This window comes from Mobula birostris, chromosome 21, assembly GCF_030028105.1.
Source record: "Mobula birostris isolate sMobBir1 chromosome 21, sMobBir1.hap1, whole genome shotgun sequence".
In the NCBI taxonomy this organism is placed as follows: Eukaryota; Metazoa; Chordata; class Chondrichthyes; order Myliobatiformes; family Myliobatidae; genus Mobula; species Mobula birostris.
In genome coordinates this window covers 28,017,089-28,035,281 of record NC_092390.1, presented here as the reverse complement: position 1 = coordinate 28,035,281, position 18,193 = coordinate 28,017,089, and the positions used below count along the sequence as shown (strand labels likewise).

Here is an 18,193-nt window from a genome sequence, read left to right as displayed (position 1 = left end):
TTTTTGAATTTTCTGTTCGAGGGCATTGATGCTTCCACTTCAGGCTGTGATGCAGTCAGTCAATATACTCTGCACTATACATTTCTTGAAGTTTGTCAAAGTTTTAGATGTCACGCCGAATCTAAGTAGAGGCACTGTTGTGCTTTCTTCAAAATTGCACTTGCATGCTGAGCCCAATTCAAGTCCTCTGAAATTATAACACTGAGGGATTTGAAGTTGCTGACCCTCTCCATCTCTGATCCTCTGATGACAACTGGCTCATGGACCTCCTAAAGTCAATAATCAGCTCCTTGGTCTTGCTGACATTGAGTAAGAGGTGGTTGTTGTGGCACCACTCAGCCAGATTTTCAGCCTATACTGATTCATAACTACCTTTGATTTAGCCTATGACAGTAGAGTCATCAGCAAATTTAAGAATGGCATTGGAGCTGTGCTTAGTCACACAGTAATAAGTGTAAAACGAGTAGAGCGGGGGGCTAAGCACACAGCCTTGTGGTGCACCTGTGCTGATGGAGATTGTGGAGGAGATGTTGGTGCCAATTGGAGCTGACTGGGGTCTGCATGTGAGGAAATCGAAGATCCAGTTGCACAAGGAGGTATTGAGGCCAAGGTCTAGAAGCTTATTGATTAGATTTGAGGGGATCATAGTATTGGATGCCAAACTGAGCATCCTGATGTATGTATCCTTGCTGTTCAGATGTTCCAGGGTGAGTGAGGAACCAATGAAATGGCATCTTTGTGGACCTGTTGTGCAAATTATTGCGAATCCTCATCTGGTGTACTCTGAGTAACAGGTTTGTGAGAACTGTTTGACAGGCAAGAAACAGAGCAGGATTGGTCTTACTTTGAGATTGGAAGGCAAGGATCAGTGTCTAGCCCTCAATTATTTATTCACAATATAGATGAATGATTGGATGAGGGTATTGAATGTGATATTGTAAGTTCCCCAAAGGCAAGAACCTGAATGGGATCGTGAGGACAATGCAGAGAGATTTCAATGTGAATTAGTGTGAGTGGGCAATAAATGCCAAATGTAGTGGAATGTGGGTAACTATAAAGTTAACTTCTGTATGAGAAATGGCAGAGTATAATTTAAATGGGAATAGAGTGGGAAATGGGGATGTACGGCACAAAGGGATTTGTCCTTGTGCAGCTGTCATTCAAAACACACTTGTAAGTGCAGCAAGCATTAAGTAGGCAAATTGCTGTTGGCCTTAATAACAAGAGGATTTGAATGCAGTAACAAAGTTGTCTTACTACAATCAGGCAGAACTATGGTTCGACCAGACCTGGAGTATTGTGTCTCCTTATCCCAGGAAAGATGTACTTTGCGTAGAAGGAATTCAGCTAGTTTACTAGACTGATTGTTGGGTTGCAAAGACTGTTGCATGAGATGAGGTGGGATGAACTAAACCTGTATTCATCAGAGTTTAGAAGAACAAGAGGAGATCTCATCAAAACATAGAAATTTCAGAGGGTTTTGAAATCAAAGAGGATGTTTTTACCCAGTGCGTGGTGGAATCTAGAATTAGGGGTGACAGCGATTTCTTTACAAGATGGTAAACTTGTAGAATTCTCTATTGCCAGGGGTTGGCATTAAGTGTACATACGGAGGTAGATTTTAAGATACAAATGGCACCGGTTGATTGGGGGGGGGGGGTATTGGGATGGATTAGCCATGACTGTATTGAATTTTGGAGCAGAATCAAAAAATATCCAAGATCTGTTCCTGTTTCCATTTGTTTTGTTTGGATGTCCCAGAATTGGGGCAGCTGTTTCACAAGCCAGTCAAGCAAAGGTCAAAGTAACATTTATTATCAAAGTACATAATTGTCTTCATATGCTACCCCAAAATTTATTTTCTTGCAGGCATTCACAGTAGAACAAAGAAACACAATAGAATCAGTGAGAAACTACACACAAAGATGGACAAACAACCAATGTGCAAATGAAGGCAAACTGTGCAAATACCAAAAAATAAAACTACTTCTAATAATAAGTATATAAGTAATACTGAGAACATGAGTTGTAGAGTCCTTGAAAGTGAGTTCATAGGTTGTGGAATCAATTCAGTGCTGAGGTGAGTGAAGTTAGGCACACTGGTTCAGGAGCCTGATGGTTGAAGGGTAATAACTGTTCCTGAGCTAGGCGGTATGGCATCAAAGGCAACAGTTGACACAGTCATACTCACAGAATTCAGCCAATGATGTTTGTGTCTCAGGGTGCATCATGTTTCATTAGGTGGATAGAGCCACAATAGATGCCAGCCAAAGGGTATATGTAGGAGGAAGTGAGTTTCTCCCAGTTAAGTTTCCTGGCAGTGATTTGAACACAGGCCAGGAACCCTGCTGTTGATCATCGTGCTTCATCGTCTCTCAGCTGCCAGTGAACACCACAGGGTGGAAACACCGACATTGCTGAAACAGCATCTGCCTGAAGGTGTGGAAGAGGGCTCATGCTTGTTGAAATCCAGATAATTACTGCCTTTTTAATCTACTCGCTGTCATACATAAAGTGAAGGCAGGTGCACATCAAGGAGCATTTAGTTAACCATAACCTGATCACTGATGCTCAGCTGGGCTTCCGTCAGGACCTGTGTGCATATGCTGTCATTGCAGCCTTCGTCTGAAGAGGGGGCTGAATTTTGTGCCAAGTGCCCTTGAGTCAAAGTGATATTTAACCAAGTCTGTCTTCGTAGAATTGTGGCTGAATTGAAGACAGTTGAAATCAGATTCAAATCATGCACAGGACTGAAGGAAGGTGGTTGTGTTTGTCAGAGATTATTCATCTGAGACCCCTGTTATCATTGTAGGAGTTTCTGCGGACATCATCCTGGCCTCACCCCGGTGATGATCAGCTTTCACTCATGTCAGAAGTGGGCATGTTTGTGCTGAACTGTTCTGTTCCACTTGCAGCTCCAAAGTTGCTCTCACAAAGCAAAATTTGTTGGTTTATTCCTCTCTATAGAAGTTGCCTGACCCGCCGAGTTCCTCCAGCATGCTGTGTGTGTTACTCTCGATTTACAGCATCTGCAGAGGCGCTTGTGTTAATGATTTGTGTTTCAGGGTGGGTGTGTTTAACTGCATTCAGGAGCTTACTATCAATGTGAAACTAGAGTGGTCACAAATACAGTAAGTAGTAGATGACCTGCAGTAAGTGATGCATCGCCGGACATCCAAAGCCCTTCCACCGTCGGCATGCACAGGCTGATGGAGTAGTTGCCACTTGCCTGGCTAAATGCAGTGCCAACAACATTATTGGACGTGTCCCCAAACAGAACAGTGCAGCCTGCTTGATCGTCATCCTATCACCATCCTAAACTGTCATCCTTCAGTTTTACCTACTGGGCATACCACCTGCAAAACGTATGGATTTAACACACTTCCGAAGCACATTGGATGCTCTAGAAAGCCATAACTCGTAAGCATAGAAAATTGAAAATAAAACGTTACAGCACAATACAGGCCTTTTCAGCCACGGTGTTATGCTAACCTTTTTACCTAATCTAAGATCAATCTAATTGTTTCCTCCTGCATTGACCTTCACTCTCCTATCATCCATGCACCTATCTAAGAGTTTCTTAAATGCCCCAAAAGTATCTACCTCTACCACCACCCCGGCAGGTCATTCCACACACTCCCCACTCTCTGTAAAAAAAAACAAACAAACTTGCCTCTGACACCCCCCCCCCCCAAATCCTTTCCTCCAGTCACCTTAAAATTATGCCCTCTTGTATTGGAAATGAAGTCTTTGCTATCCACTTGATCTCAAGTTCAAGTTTATTGTCATCTGAATGGACCTGTATATGTAAGCAAACAAAACCGTGTCTTTCCAGACTGCGGGGCCCCCACAAAAACATACATCTCACACAGCACGTAAACCAAAATATTGCCATAAATAAATAAGCTAATAAAATATAATTCAAAGTGCATGTGGTGCTCAGCACAGGTAAACAGTAAACAATAAATAGTTCAGTGAGCAGTAAGCAGCTTGCTGTCCTAGTGACGAGGCCTCAGCGGTGGCAGGGTATTCAATAGTATCACAAGATGAACAGGACAAAGAAATTTCACCATTGATTGGAACTGGAGTGGCCAATGGAACTGTGTGCGCTGCTATTTTGTGACGTAATCCAGTGACCTGTGCCTCTGCCTCTATATTTTCCTCTTTTTATCTTGTTACACCTCTATCAGATCTCCTTGCTCCAAAGGGAAAACCCCTAGTTTGCTCAACCTATTCTCCTAAAACATGCTCTCTAATATGGCAGCATCCTGGTAAATCTCCTCTGCACCTTCTCTAAAGCTCCCATGTCCTTTCTATAATGAAGGGACCAGAACTGAACACAATGGTATAACCAGGGCTTTATAGAGCTGCAACGTTACCTCATGGCTCTTGAACTTAATCCCCCAACTATTGAAGGCCAACAGACCATATGACTTTTTATCAACACTATCAACTTGCGTGACAACTTTGGTCTACGGAAGTGGACCCCAGGGATCCCTCTGTTCCTCCACACTGCTATGAATGCTGCTATTAACCCTTCAGATCTGACCTTCCAAAGTGAATCACTTCACACTTTTCGGGTTTGTACTCTACCTGCCACTTGGAGCATAAATGGTGCTCCAAATTGCACAGTGTTCACTTTGAAATATCTGACCATAAATCATGGAACGCCCTCCCCAACAACATTGTGGAAATACTTTCCATTCATTCTGTGGTATTGTGCAGGAAGGCAGTTCACCACCACCTTCTCATGGGCAATTAGCAGTGGATAATGAACACTGGCCTTGCCAGCAACACCCACACCCTGTGCATGAATGATTTTCGCTGAAGAAACGAGCTGACATTGGATCATTGGAAAGTGATTAATAAAACCATGAAACAGCTTGAAACATTTTGCAAACAGTTTAAATGCCAGTTGCTTTTATGCAAAGGAGACTTTTTTGATCACTTCAGAAGTGCAGACAGCTGTGGAGGCCAAGTCAGTGGGTATATTCAAAGCGGAAGTTGATAGGTTCTTTACTAGTAAGGGTGGCAAAGGTTATGGGGAGAAGTCAAGAGAATAGAGTTGAGCAGGGTAATAAATCAGTCATGATAGAATGGCAGAGCAGACTTGATGGGCTGAATGGCCAATTCTGCTCCTATGTCTTATCATCTCCATGTGTGCACTAGGAGGGTAGGTTGCAGAGTGTACTTGTCCCCCTGAGCCTGCTCCACCATGCAACAAGATTATTTAAGGCATCCATTAGTCTTGCGAGACCATGGATCTGCGCCTGGAAAGTCTTCACTCTCCAGGGCGCAGGCCTGGGCAAGGTTGTATGGAAGACCAGCAGTTGCCCATGCTGCAAGTCTCCCCTCTCCACGATACCAATGTTGACCAAGGGAAGGGCATTAGGACCCATACAGCTTGGCATCAGTGTTGTCGCAGAGCAATGTGTGATTAAGTGCCTTGCTCAAGGACACAACACATTGGCTCGGCTGGGGCTCGAACTCATGACCTTCAGGTCGTTAGTCCAATGCCTTAACCACTTGGCTACGTGCCCGCATTAGGGTGGAATTAAAAGCGAAACTATAGGAAATGCTCAGGAAATCAGGCAACATCTGTGGCAGGAGAAACAGAGTTAACAATCTAAGTCCGTGACCTTTCACCAGTCTGAAAGGTTAACTGTATCTTTCTGTTCAAATGCTGCCAGACCTGCTGAATATTTACAGCAGTTTTAAAATTTCATTTCACTCTTCCAAGGCACTTAAATATCCTAAAAGCATTTGGACGCACCCTGAATTGTGAAAGACATGATATGCGCTATTTCCACCATTCACTTGCAAATTTTCAATGGACTCTATCCTTAAATTTAATTCTGACAGAAGCAATAAATTGCCACAGATGAGAATGGTGGGATGTCACTGGGGTGGGACGGCATTTGGACAAATATGAGCTCCTGCTGAAGCAGTCCACTCTTTCTCATTAGAGCAGCTCACTTGCTGGTGCCCTTTGTTTCCAGCCTAACAACATAGTGCAGCGTGGTCCTCGTGCTTATCTTAGCCATATTGAATGGTCATACCTTATTATTACGTTAATATATATTAATCATATTCACCGCATGCAGGATTTGAGCCAAAATCATATCATAAATACTATCAAATATTTATAGCATATTTTGCACCCCACTTCTGATCTTTGTGAAATTTTACAAAATATATTATTAAATAAGCAGCAAATAATCACTTCATTCATTCATTCAGGTGCCTTGCCGTTCGGCGTGGACGATCATGTCTCTCCATCCATCACGGTCCCTGACCCTCCAAATTGTAGTTGTTGCCTCCCCTGTTTCTAATCATGATGTTATTCCATCTATCATTTTCATTCTCTGTCTGCCTCTGCTTCTTTTTCCTTCCAGCTTTCCAGATGTAACTAAATGTTCTAATGTCTCTCTTCGCATGATGTGTCCAAAGAATTTTGATTGCTGTTTTCTGATTTTTTTAAAAAGTAATGTACATTTTGTTTTCGTTCTCTGTAGAACTTCTTCATTGGTTATCCTGTCCGTATATGATATGCACAGCATTCTTCTGAGGAACCACATCTCTGCTGCATTGATTCTTTTTTCCATTGCATTTGTGATGGTCCATGACTCGCAGCCGTACATCAATACAGGAAGAATGTAGCAGCTGAGAGTTCTAAGGCAGACGTCAATTGCTATTTTCTTGTTTGTTAGGATGTTTCTCATTTCTGTAAATGCTGTTCTTGCCATTGCTATTCTTGCTTTTATGTATGTTTCGCATTTGCCATCAGATGTTACCCATGTTCCAAGGTACTTGAAGTCGTGAACATGTTTCAGGATTTCATTTCCTAATACAATCCTACAGTTTGGGATACTGTATCAGGTTTCTTTGATATTACCATTACTTCAGTTTTCTTTTTGTTTAAGGTTAGGCCAAGTCTTTTGCTCTCTGTAGATACTAGCTTCTGCAAATTTACTTCACTGTGTGCTATCAGTACTGTACCATCCACGTAGCAGAGGTTGTTGATATTGTATCCTCCGATACTTATTCCAGGTAGGTCTTGTATGGTTCTCATGATGTTTTCACTGTACAGGGAGAACTGGTCTGGTGATAGAACACAACCCTGTATGACTCCTCGCTTTATTGGCTGATATTCACCAATCTCGTTGTCTATCCGTATGGCTGCACTTTGTTGCCAGTAGAGATTCCTGATTATTCTTAGATCTTTTCCATCAATATTAATATCTTTAAGCATTTTCATGATGACTTGGTGTTTCACTGTGTCAAAGGCTTTTGTGTAGTCAATGAAACAGAAGTATAGGTCTTGTTTTATTTCTATTGACCTTTCGATAATATTCCTGAGAATATAAGTGGTGTTTGATGTTCCCTTGCCTTTGACAAAGCTGCACTGTTCTTCACTGATCTCTGGTTTAATTTTGTTTCTTATTCTGAGCATGATGATTCTAAGTAGAATTTTTGTGTGGTGGCTCATTAAACTAATTGTTCTATGTTGTCCACACTCTGTTGCACCTGGTTTCTTTGGCAGTGCAATGAATACTGTCTTTAAAAGAGCTTCTGATACTTTGCCACTGTTGTATATTCTATTCAATAAGATTGCTAATTTCTCTACACCACTGTAGTGGACTGCTACAGTGATCACGTACCAATAATCAACGTGATGTGCCTGAGACTCAGAAAGCTTAAAGAACCAAGAGTAGAGCCAAAGCTGAATTTGGGACTTTTGAGTAAAAACAGTGACATCAAAAATGAATTCCAAATAACAGTGAAGAACAAATTGGAGGCTCTGCAAAACATCACTATTATAGAACAGCAATGGGAATACCTCAGAGATAGCATAACACAAGCAGCACAAGAGGTGATTCTCAAACAACAGAAAAAAAGCTAAAAAGAAATGGATGACAAAAGAAATTCTAAATCTTATGGAACAAAGAAGAAAATGTAAGGAAAATGAAAAAGCCTATGTATCCTTGCATGCACAGATAACAACCAAGTGCAATGAAGCAAAAGAAAAATGGTTTAAGGACAAATGTGAGTTAATAGAACAATTGCAGAAGACCAATAGCAGCAAATGTATGCACGGCGAGATCAAAAAGGTCACAAATCGGAAGAAAAGCGGGGCAACAACAGGATGTATAAAAGCAAAAGACAGCTCTACAATTATGGAAAAAGGAAAAATAATACAAAGATGGTCAGGATACATCAAAGACCTATACGACGACAAAGACTGAGAGGACAACTTTGATATTGGCGACAACAACGAGGGCACAGCAATAGTGAAAGAAGAAGTGGAAAATGAGAAAGGGAAAATCATCAGGACCAGATAACATTCTGGTTGAACTGTATGAAGCACTAGAAGATTTTGGTGTAGAGAAAATAATCACTAGTGGGCTATTAAAACAAATATTTTGCACTATCTTAAAAGTTTTTTCCCCCAGGCAGTTAATCTAATCAATCATTCTAGTTACAATGCAGTACATTGTAGACACTTTAAACTACTTTTTAAAATGCTATTTACATTGTAAATGCAAGTTGGTATTTATGCACTTTTTATTACATATCCATCCTTTAACCTCTAACTTCATTTTTTATATTTTTTATTCTGTATTATCATTGAATGTTGTGCCAACATGCCATGGCAAATTCTTAATACATGTAAATGTGCTATATATGATAAATAAAGTTGATCCTTGATCCAGTTGATTTACGCTATGCTCCTAAGTATATGACATCATGTTGTCTGGCATGAATTTCTCTTTAGCTAACTACAAATTTTGATTTCCCCAAATTAATTAAGCTTTTATTTATTGACAGATCACTGCAAAACTGTCCTATTGTCTCTGCCAGGAACACAGAACTACCGAGTGTAACTGCTCCTTGGGTAGAAGAATGCTACAGGATGACTTATGGCTCTAGTTGTAGGACCTCTGGTTGACATCATTTTCCAGCTGTAATGACATAGCAGTGGCCCCGGTTTCAAAACAAATGTTTGTATTGTAATTGTGATGGGCTTCAGCTGTGCATTGCACAAGTTTGTGCTTTTAGAATTTGGCCAGATATCTGTGAAGATATACTTGCCTGGGGTGAGCAATGACCCATTTGTAGCTGCACGTAATAAATCAAAATCTTGTATTAAAGAAAGGTAAAATTGGCAAAATGATCAGCACATTCGTGAGAGGAAAGTATTAGCAGTGTACAGCAAAGTGTTCAAATGCATTTCCGTGTGGAGGATCAGAATACGTGGGCGATTCCTGCTCTAGGGCAATGTAATAGACTACCGAGATTAAATCAATTCAGACCAAGTTTATTATCAAAATGCTATATCGATGTCACTATATACTACACTGAGATAAAATTTCTTGTGGGCATTCACAGTCGAACAAAGAAATACAATAGAATCAGTGAAATACACGCAAACAAATATTGACAAACAATAGGCAAAATTGCAAATACAACAAAACAAATAAAATTGAGAACAGGGTGTGTGTGTGTATATAGACACACACACACACACACACACACACACACACACACACACACACACACACTCAAGTATTACTGAAACATTAAATGCACAACAGTGAGTCCATAGGTTGTTGAATCAGTTCAGTGAGGAGGAGAGTGAAGTTATCCACACTGATCCAGGAGCCTGATGGTTGAAGGGTGCTAACTGTTCCTTAACTGGTGGTGTGAGTGGGAGTTTTGACCTGCCTTTCTATTTGTTGCAGTGGATCAGTGTTCAGCTCTTTGGTGCACCCAAATCTCCCTCAGCATCTTCCTTTGCAACTCTTGGTGCTGTGTTGTAAGTTCATCTTTATTTATTGAGAGTGACAAGGAGTGGAGTGGTGATTTACAGTTTGTTTAGAACCAAGTGATCACTTCAAAGTGTATCAGGAACCAACAGGAAATGATAGGTCACACCAGCCTCCCTTCTGAGCATAAACCACTTGAGATTTTGTGCTGATAAGACATTGGAGCAGAATTAGGCCAATCTGTCCATCGAGTTTGCTTCTCCATTCAGCCATGGCTGATTTAGTATCCATTTCAACCCCATTCTCCTGCTATCTCTTTCAACCCCATTCTCCTGTTATCTCCCCATAATCTTTAATACCCTTACTAATCAAGAACCTATCAATCTGAGCTGCTCAAACATGGTCTCTTTGAATTTCTGAACGTCGGTTGCAAGACATTTTTATCTCCAGACCAATTCCCAGGCTGGACTGTGTCTCTGGGCATTTTAGTGGCTCCTTAGTTGGCATGATTGGCTTTAGATCCAATGTAGAGCACCAAACCTTGGCTTCATTGATAAGTTTAATCTTAATTTGGGAACGGACCATGTTTTTTAGTCCCGATGGTCTTCACCCAAACAGTCTGGGCTCATGGATGGTGTCTGTAAACATATTCCTCTGCAGTCTGGCAAACCCACGTGGTTGACTATTTACAATCAATGGCATTTCATTGAATAGAAGTTGTAGTTTCCTAACAACTTCCTCCTCACCGCCCAGAAGTTCTGTAAATGTTACCCATCCTATTCAGACCAACATCACTGGAATGGGTCCCAGACTGAACTATCCTATTAAAGGTGACCACGGAAAAAACGTTCTACTCCTAAAATCTCCCACCACTCCAGCTAGCTCTTCTAAATGCAAGCTCCCTTTCAAATGAGACTTTTATCTTGAAGGATGTTATTACCTCTACAGATATTGGTTTTGTGTTCTTACCGAGACCTGGTTTTGAGGCCCATGTGCTTAGAACTTGTGGTACGGATCCTGTCCTCTTATTTATTGCACTTCTGAATCCAATGCCTGCTTTCTCTTAGTATGCTCAGAATTCTTATCCTCTGTTATATTGAACTATGACGGGACTATCACTGGTGGTAATGTTAAAATTCACATTCATGATCTCTTAAATGCAAACTGAATTCATGAGCTTCTCAGACAGCCGAAATCTTAGCCAGCATGTCATTGAGCCTACCCATTGAGTGGGAATACACTTGATTTAATAATGACAAAAAGCTAAATATTATTAATGTCCCTCTGTCCAATACCACTGTCTCTAATCATTTTTGTGTACTTTTTGATGCCATCCTCCCTGTAACCAAGACCACAAAAATAAATTATAATTAAAAAAACAGTTTCTTGATGTTGCAATGCAACAAGTTCTCTGAGCTGACTAGTTTTATCTGACCCATGTGACCTAAACTGCTTAGCAAAAGAAATAGTTGATTCTTTCAACAATAACTTGACAAACACATTGGCCCCACTTAGTGTTAAAAAGGAACCACTTCATAAAACATTGCCATGGTTTGACAGTTCTGTCCACAAACTCAAGAGGTCATGCAGAATTGCTGAGAGAAAATGGAGGGAAACTGGGCTAGAAGTCCACTGTAATATTTTCTATAATGTCCTCAGTCAAGCATCTGCCACAAAATGTAAGGAATTTGCAATATATTTTATCAACAAAATTATTTCCTTTAGGGAGGGTATAACTACAGATGCAGGTAACCTCAATAGCCAACCTTGTAAAAAGACGTCAAAATTTAGAAGCATTTCCAAAGAGTAAACAGTCTACTTGAAGTCTCAACCCTGTTCCTACCACACTTTTTAAATATTCTTTTAATAGTGTTTACAGTTCTGTTAGGAAAATTATTAACACATCTCTTGAAACTGAAAATTTTCCGGATGCCATCAAAATTGCGGCTGTCAGCCTGCTACTTAAAGAGCCAAACCTTCATAGGTAGCAGGCCAAAAGCAACTTTGCTGCTCAACCTACTGAGTTCCCCCATCTGATGGATTGTGGCTGCAGATTCCAGCACCTGTATGCTCTTTTGTTTCTGAGTTTCCTGACGTTCTAGTTAGTAACCAGCCTGCATCTTATTCCCAATTTATTTGATTACCTATATTTAAATTCCTTTGGATTTATCCAGTGTGGATTTCCACTAGTTAACTACAGGCCTATATCAAGTCTTCCCTTCCTAGACAAGATTCGTGAGAAAGTCATTCTCAATCAACATCTTTCTGAATGAGAGCAATATTCTAGAAAAGTCTCAGTCGGGTTTTAGATCACGGAAACAGCCCTTACCAAAGTTGCCAGAGACCTTCGGCTCAGTACTGATGCCAACAGAATCTCAGTTCTAATTCTTCTAGATCTAAGTGCTGCCTTCGACACAACTGACCACAACATTATCCTAAATCACCTTGAGAACTGGATTGGCCCCTCTGGTAGTGGCCTTAATTGGTTTTGTTCACATGTCTTAGAGAGAAAATTTTTTGTCTATCTTGGAGACCAGTTTTGTTAGAGGTACAATGTACCCTTTTGGTGTTGCTCAGGGAAGCTGTTCTGGCCCTCTACTCTTTTTCTTATACATGCTTCCCGAGGAGACATCACTAGAGCATAAACTGGATTTCCACAGTTATGCAGATGACGCACAATTGAGCCTGCTGATGATAACACCCTCTCTTCTCTGGCTTCTTGTATGGCTAAAAATAAATAAATGGATCAGCAATAATTTCCAAAAACTAAATGAAGGTAAAATTGAAATACTTCTGTTTGGTCCCAAAGCCAGTAGAGATAAACTTCTTGATAAACTTGGGAACCTGGCTCCCCTTGTAAAATCAGAAGTAACAAGCTTGATTTGGATTTGAAGTTTAAATCCCGCATAAAGGAAGTAAGCGGAAGAACATTTCTTCACTTAAGAACTTTTGTAAAGATACGTCTGTTTCTGTCGCATAACGATGCTGGAAAAACTAATTCATGTCTTTATATCCAAAAGAGTATTTTACTGCAATGCACTTTTTACTGGCCTTCCAAAGCAATCCATTGACAAACTTCAACTCGTTCAGCACGCTGCTGCTGGAATTTTAAATAACTGAAACCAAGATGAGGGAGCATGTCACTCCTGTACTAGCTGCTCTGCATTGGCTTCCTGTATCTTTTAAAATTGGGTTTAAAGGTCTCTTACTTGTTTTTAAAACTCTTAATGGTCTGGGACCAGAGTACATCACAGAATTGCTTTTCGTTTTATAATCCTGCTCAAGCTCTTGGGTCTTATTCCGCCATTCTCTCAAGTTTAAACAATCCCCCTCAAAAGATAAACAGCAGGTCAGCTTTTTAGAAACGTGCTCCTAAACTGAAATTCAATATCTGAAACTATAAGGGATGCAGACTCAGTTGACATTTTTAAACATCAGCTTGAACCTCTTATTCAATTTTGCTCTTACCCAACATCTTTTTGTCTTTAATTTTCACGTTTATTTTAATTTTTTTTGTCTTTCATGTTTGCACTTTTATCCCATTGTAAAGCACTTTGAACTACATTGTATGAAAAGTGCTCTATAAACAAGTTATTATTATTATTTTCAACTTCAATGTAAGTTTATTATCAAAGTGCATATATGTCACCATAAAGAACTCTGAGATTCATTTTATTGTGGAATTCACAGTAATATAAAGAAACAGTAGAATCAATGAAAATCTGTACATAAAAAGGTGAACAAACTAATGTGCAAATGACAAAAACTGTAAATACAAGAAAGAAAAAAAGCAAAATAATAATAAATAAATAAATAAATACAGTGAACAATAAATATCAAGAGCATAAGATGAAGAGTCCATAGGTTGTGGGAACAGTTCAGTGTTGGGGTGAATGATGTTGTCCCCTCTGGTTCAAGAGCCCGATGGTTGAGAGGTAATAACTGTTCCTGAACCTGGTGGTGTGAGTCCTGAGTCTCCTGTAACTCCTCCTTGATGGCAGCAATGAGAAGGGCCGGGATGGTGGGGGTCCTTGATTATGGATTCTGCTTTCCTGTGACATGGTTTCTTGTATATGTGCTCAGTGGTGAGGAGGGCTTTACTTGTGATGGGCTGGGCTGTATCCATACAAAGGCTTTGAAGTTTCCATACCAGGCAGTGATGCAACCAGTCAGTATACTCTCCACTGCACATCTGTAGAAGTTTGACAAAGTTTTAGATGCCATGCCAAATCTTTGCAAACTTCTAAGAAAGTAGAGGCTTATTTGTAATGACACTTGTATGCTGGGCTCAGGACAGATCATCTGAAATGATAACACCGAGGAGGTCAAAGTTGCTGACCCTCTCCATCTCTGATCCTCCGATGAGGATTGACTCATGGACCTCCGGTTTCCTCCTCCTGTGGTCAATAATCAGCTCCTTGGTCTTGTTGACATTGAGTGAGAGATTGTTGTGGTACCACTCAGCCAGATTTTCAATCTTGCTTTTATATGCTGATTTGGCCAATGACGGTCATGTTGTCAGCAGACTTCAATGTGGCATTGGAGCTGTGCTTAGCCTCACTGTCGCAATACAGAGAGTAGAGCATGGGGCTGCCCACACAGCCTTGAGATGTACCTGTGCTGATGGAGATCGTGAAGGAGATGATGTTGCCAATCTGAATTGACAGGGGCTTGCAAGTGAGGAAATCGAGGATCCAGTTGCACAAGGAGGTATTGAGGCCTGTCTTGGAGCTTATTGATTAGTTCTGAGGGGGCATTAACTTTGAATGCAGAGCTGTAGTCAATGATGTATGCATCCTCACTGTCCTGATATGCCAGGGTTGAGTAAAGAGCCAATGAAATGGTAGCTGCTGTTGACTTATTGTGACAGTAGGCAAAGTGAATTGGATCCAAGTCACTCCTCAGTCAGAACTTGATTTGTTTCGTCACCAACCTCTCAAAGGATTGCTTCGCAGTGGATGTAAGTGCTGTTGGATGATAGTAAAGCAGGTTACCATATTCTTCGTATAATCGAAGCCTGCTGGAAGCAGGTGGATACCTTGGACTGCCAAAGTGAGAGGTTAGAGATATCAGTGTGCACCCCAGCCAGTTGATCAACATGGATCTTTAGTACTCAACCAGGTACCCATCTCGGTCGGACACCTTCTGTGTGTTCACCCTCCTGGAGGATGCTGTTATGTCAGCCTCAGAGGCCGAAATCACATAGTCTCTGGGGGCTGTGAGTGTTTGTGAAATTGCCTCCATATTTTGTCAGTCAGAAGCAGCATAAAATACATTGTGCTCAGCTGGGGGGAAAAAAAACACCTTGTTGTCACCTATGTTGTGCGGTTTTATTTTGCAGGAGGTTGATAGCATTCAAGCCCTGTCACAGCTATCGAGCATCCTTCTGTGAGTCTTGTTTGCCGTTTCACATGTGAGATGGCATTCTGAAGGTCACGCCTGGATCTCTTGGCCCCCACAGCCTCTGGCGTCACCACCCTCTGGCTAAAGAAATCCCTCCTCATCTCTGTTCTAAAGGGACATTCCTTATTTCAAATGAGAAATGGCTCTCATTTCTGTTATTCCATAATTATGCTATCCATAACTTTGGAATGATCCCCAACAAGAAAGAAAGGACAACATTATGTTTTTAGGGCATAATCAAAGGTGGGAGTGAAATCAATGAGGTGTATACAGGCACTTAGAGAGATTAGGGCCCAGGCATCTAAAGGCGCAATAGCACTATTAAGTCCAACATTTTATAATCAAAGTGAAATGGGTGGTGTGCAAGAGGGCTGCAGGTAACTCTTGAGTAATATGAGGCTGGAGACATCACAGAACAAGGGATAAATAAGTTTTAAGCTCTGAATAATTGACCTAAAATATAATGAAATAAAATGTGTGCGTGACCTATGGGCATAAATTGACTTGCAAATCAGGAAATGTTCATGTAAATTGAGTTTAGTATGCAAATTTGCACTACTTTCTAAACCCCCAAAAGAGGCCTTCCATAGATCAAATGGGACTTAATTTTAACTTTACCCATTGAAAATTAATGAGTTTTTTCAGACCTATTTTTTGAGGTACATTGCAGAGACCTTCTTTTGCATAGGTTGCTTTAAAATAGAGTTTATTTATCTCAATTCAAAATTATATTCATTATAGAACATGGAATAGTACAGCACAGTACAGGCCCTTCGGCCCACAATGTTGTGCCGACCCTTATTGCCTTGCCAGAAAAAATATGGGATATTGCAGAGCATCAGAAGAACAGGTGTGAGTGAGATGTACATAGCTCAGTATCAGAACAAGCTGGAAATCTGAAACTTTGCAAATTAGGTTTGGCATAAAGATGTGTAAAGCCCCACAGGAGTCCTTCCATAACCCAAAGCGGACCTAATATTAATTTTCCCTATTGAAAATTGATGAGATTTTTTCAGATCAACTTTTAAGGTATTAGAGATCAGTGGACCCAACCCAAATAATTTTGTTCTATCTGAACAATGCAAAGAAACTGCAAAATTGATGACCCAGGAATTTTTTTTTTGGATGCTTCCAGTGGAAGGGGAAGCACTTTCCTTTTTCAAGTTCAAATTTATTGTCATCTTAGTGAGTGAACAGGTATACAACCAAATGAGTCAAAGTTCCTCCAGACCATGGTGCACCCACAAAACATATCACACACTGCACATGAACCAAAATATTACCAAAAATAAGTTAATAAAATACAATTCAAAATGCATGTAGTGTGCAGCACAAGTAAACAGCTCTCTGACCTAGGGACGAGACCTTAATGGTGACAGTGTAGTCATTGGTTCATTGGTCAATCTGCTTTGAGCTAAAGATGGAAGACTGAATGTGCTTGTCCTGGCCTGGCATCATCAGGCAGTGCTTCAACACGTTTAATGGGGGTGTGGGGGGGGGGAATGCACATTTGGCTTTTAAACCCCATTAACTTTGACCAGTATTAGAGAATGCAACATAGCAAATATTGGGGAAGTGCAAAGGAAAAAGTTTGACATGACTGTAAACTTATTGTCTGAGAGACTGCACAATAGCTCGAAAAGCACCCATTGAAGCATTCGACAGGACACTGCAAGAATTTAGATACAGTAACAAGCTGTTGGGAGGTGTTACTTTACTGGTAGCTGGAGATTGTCATCAAATGCTATCAGTAATTGCACAAGGTACTAAAGCACAGGAATTGAAAGCCTGCATTAAAGCATCATACATTTGGGAAAATGTTAAATAAGTACACTTGAAAACTAATTTACTGTACATTTGACAGGCATTCCAGCTGAGAGAGTTTACTTTAAATTCATTCAAATTAGGAAAGGGAAAATTCAACACAAAAACTGAAATTGGATGATTTTGATGTAAAACTTTAAATTTACTGATAATGTGACAGACATCTCTGACCTAGTGTACCATCTCATAAACTTGTACAAGAAGGAGCTTAATCATGCTGCCCAGTAATTGGATCCTCCTATATTACATAACAGCGTGAGATTCAGTTCAAAAGTTACTTCCACATGTAGCTGAGACTATAGGCACTCTGGTAATGCTGTTGGGAAGATATCTTCTTTCATCTGTGCCAACGATCCTGTCTGATCTACCTTTACAATTCAAGCAACTTCAGGTCCCTGTTCAATGTAGTTTTATTGTTAACATTAACAAGGTACAAGGACAATCACTAAAAATTGTGACTTTAATCTCGAAACTCAGTGCTTTTCTCGTGGTCAGCTGTACATTGGTTACTCTAGAGTTGGAGATAAACATAAATCTTACACTATTTTCCTTTTGTTTTGTAAAAATGTATGCTGAAGCACTTCAGCATTGGAATAAAATAGCTATACATGTTGTGAATAGGCACATAATTACTTAGTGAACCATATGTAATTTCTGTATGAGTATTTATTTTCAGTGTACAGTACCTTCAAATAAACTACATAATTTTAACTCACTAATTATTATTATTCATGGAAATTCACTTACAAGGAGTGTTATAAAACCTGATTGAATGGACATTGTTATGACTGCTTGCAGAGTAACTGGAGCAACTTTGGGAATAGCAGTATGTTATTAATGAGTCAATGTAGATCATCGAGTTCAGGTTATTTGTTTTTGTGCTGTGGGTGTGAAGCAACAAATTTGGCATTTGCCTTACTTGTAATTGCCTTGGAGAAGGCAATGGAGATTCACCATGATTCAGGATCAGACTTATTTATCACAGCGCAGCCCCTCGTACTGTAGCGTCGCCTGTTACACTTGGGCAGGAGGTGCCAGAAGCGGTGTGAGCGAAAGCAGATGCACGGCAAGCACGCTGGAATCCATGTTAGGTTAAAAGGCCAACTCCTGCAGGCCAGCTCTCACATCAACACTGCTCTCCAGTACTGGTTCACTGGATTACCTTTGTGTGCAACTGCCCCAGAGTGAAATGAGGAACT

General features: G+C 40.4%; 1 protein-coding gene across 4 annotated transcripts in view; it reads left to right on the top strand.

Annotated features, from left to right (window-relative positions):
* The window catches only part of LOC140185694 (protein bicaudal C homolog 1-like), a 340,760-nt gene that overhangs the window by 130,931 nt on the left and 191,636 nt on the right, over nt 1-18,193 (top strand). The window lies entirely within an intron of this gene.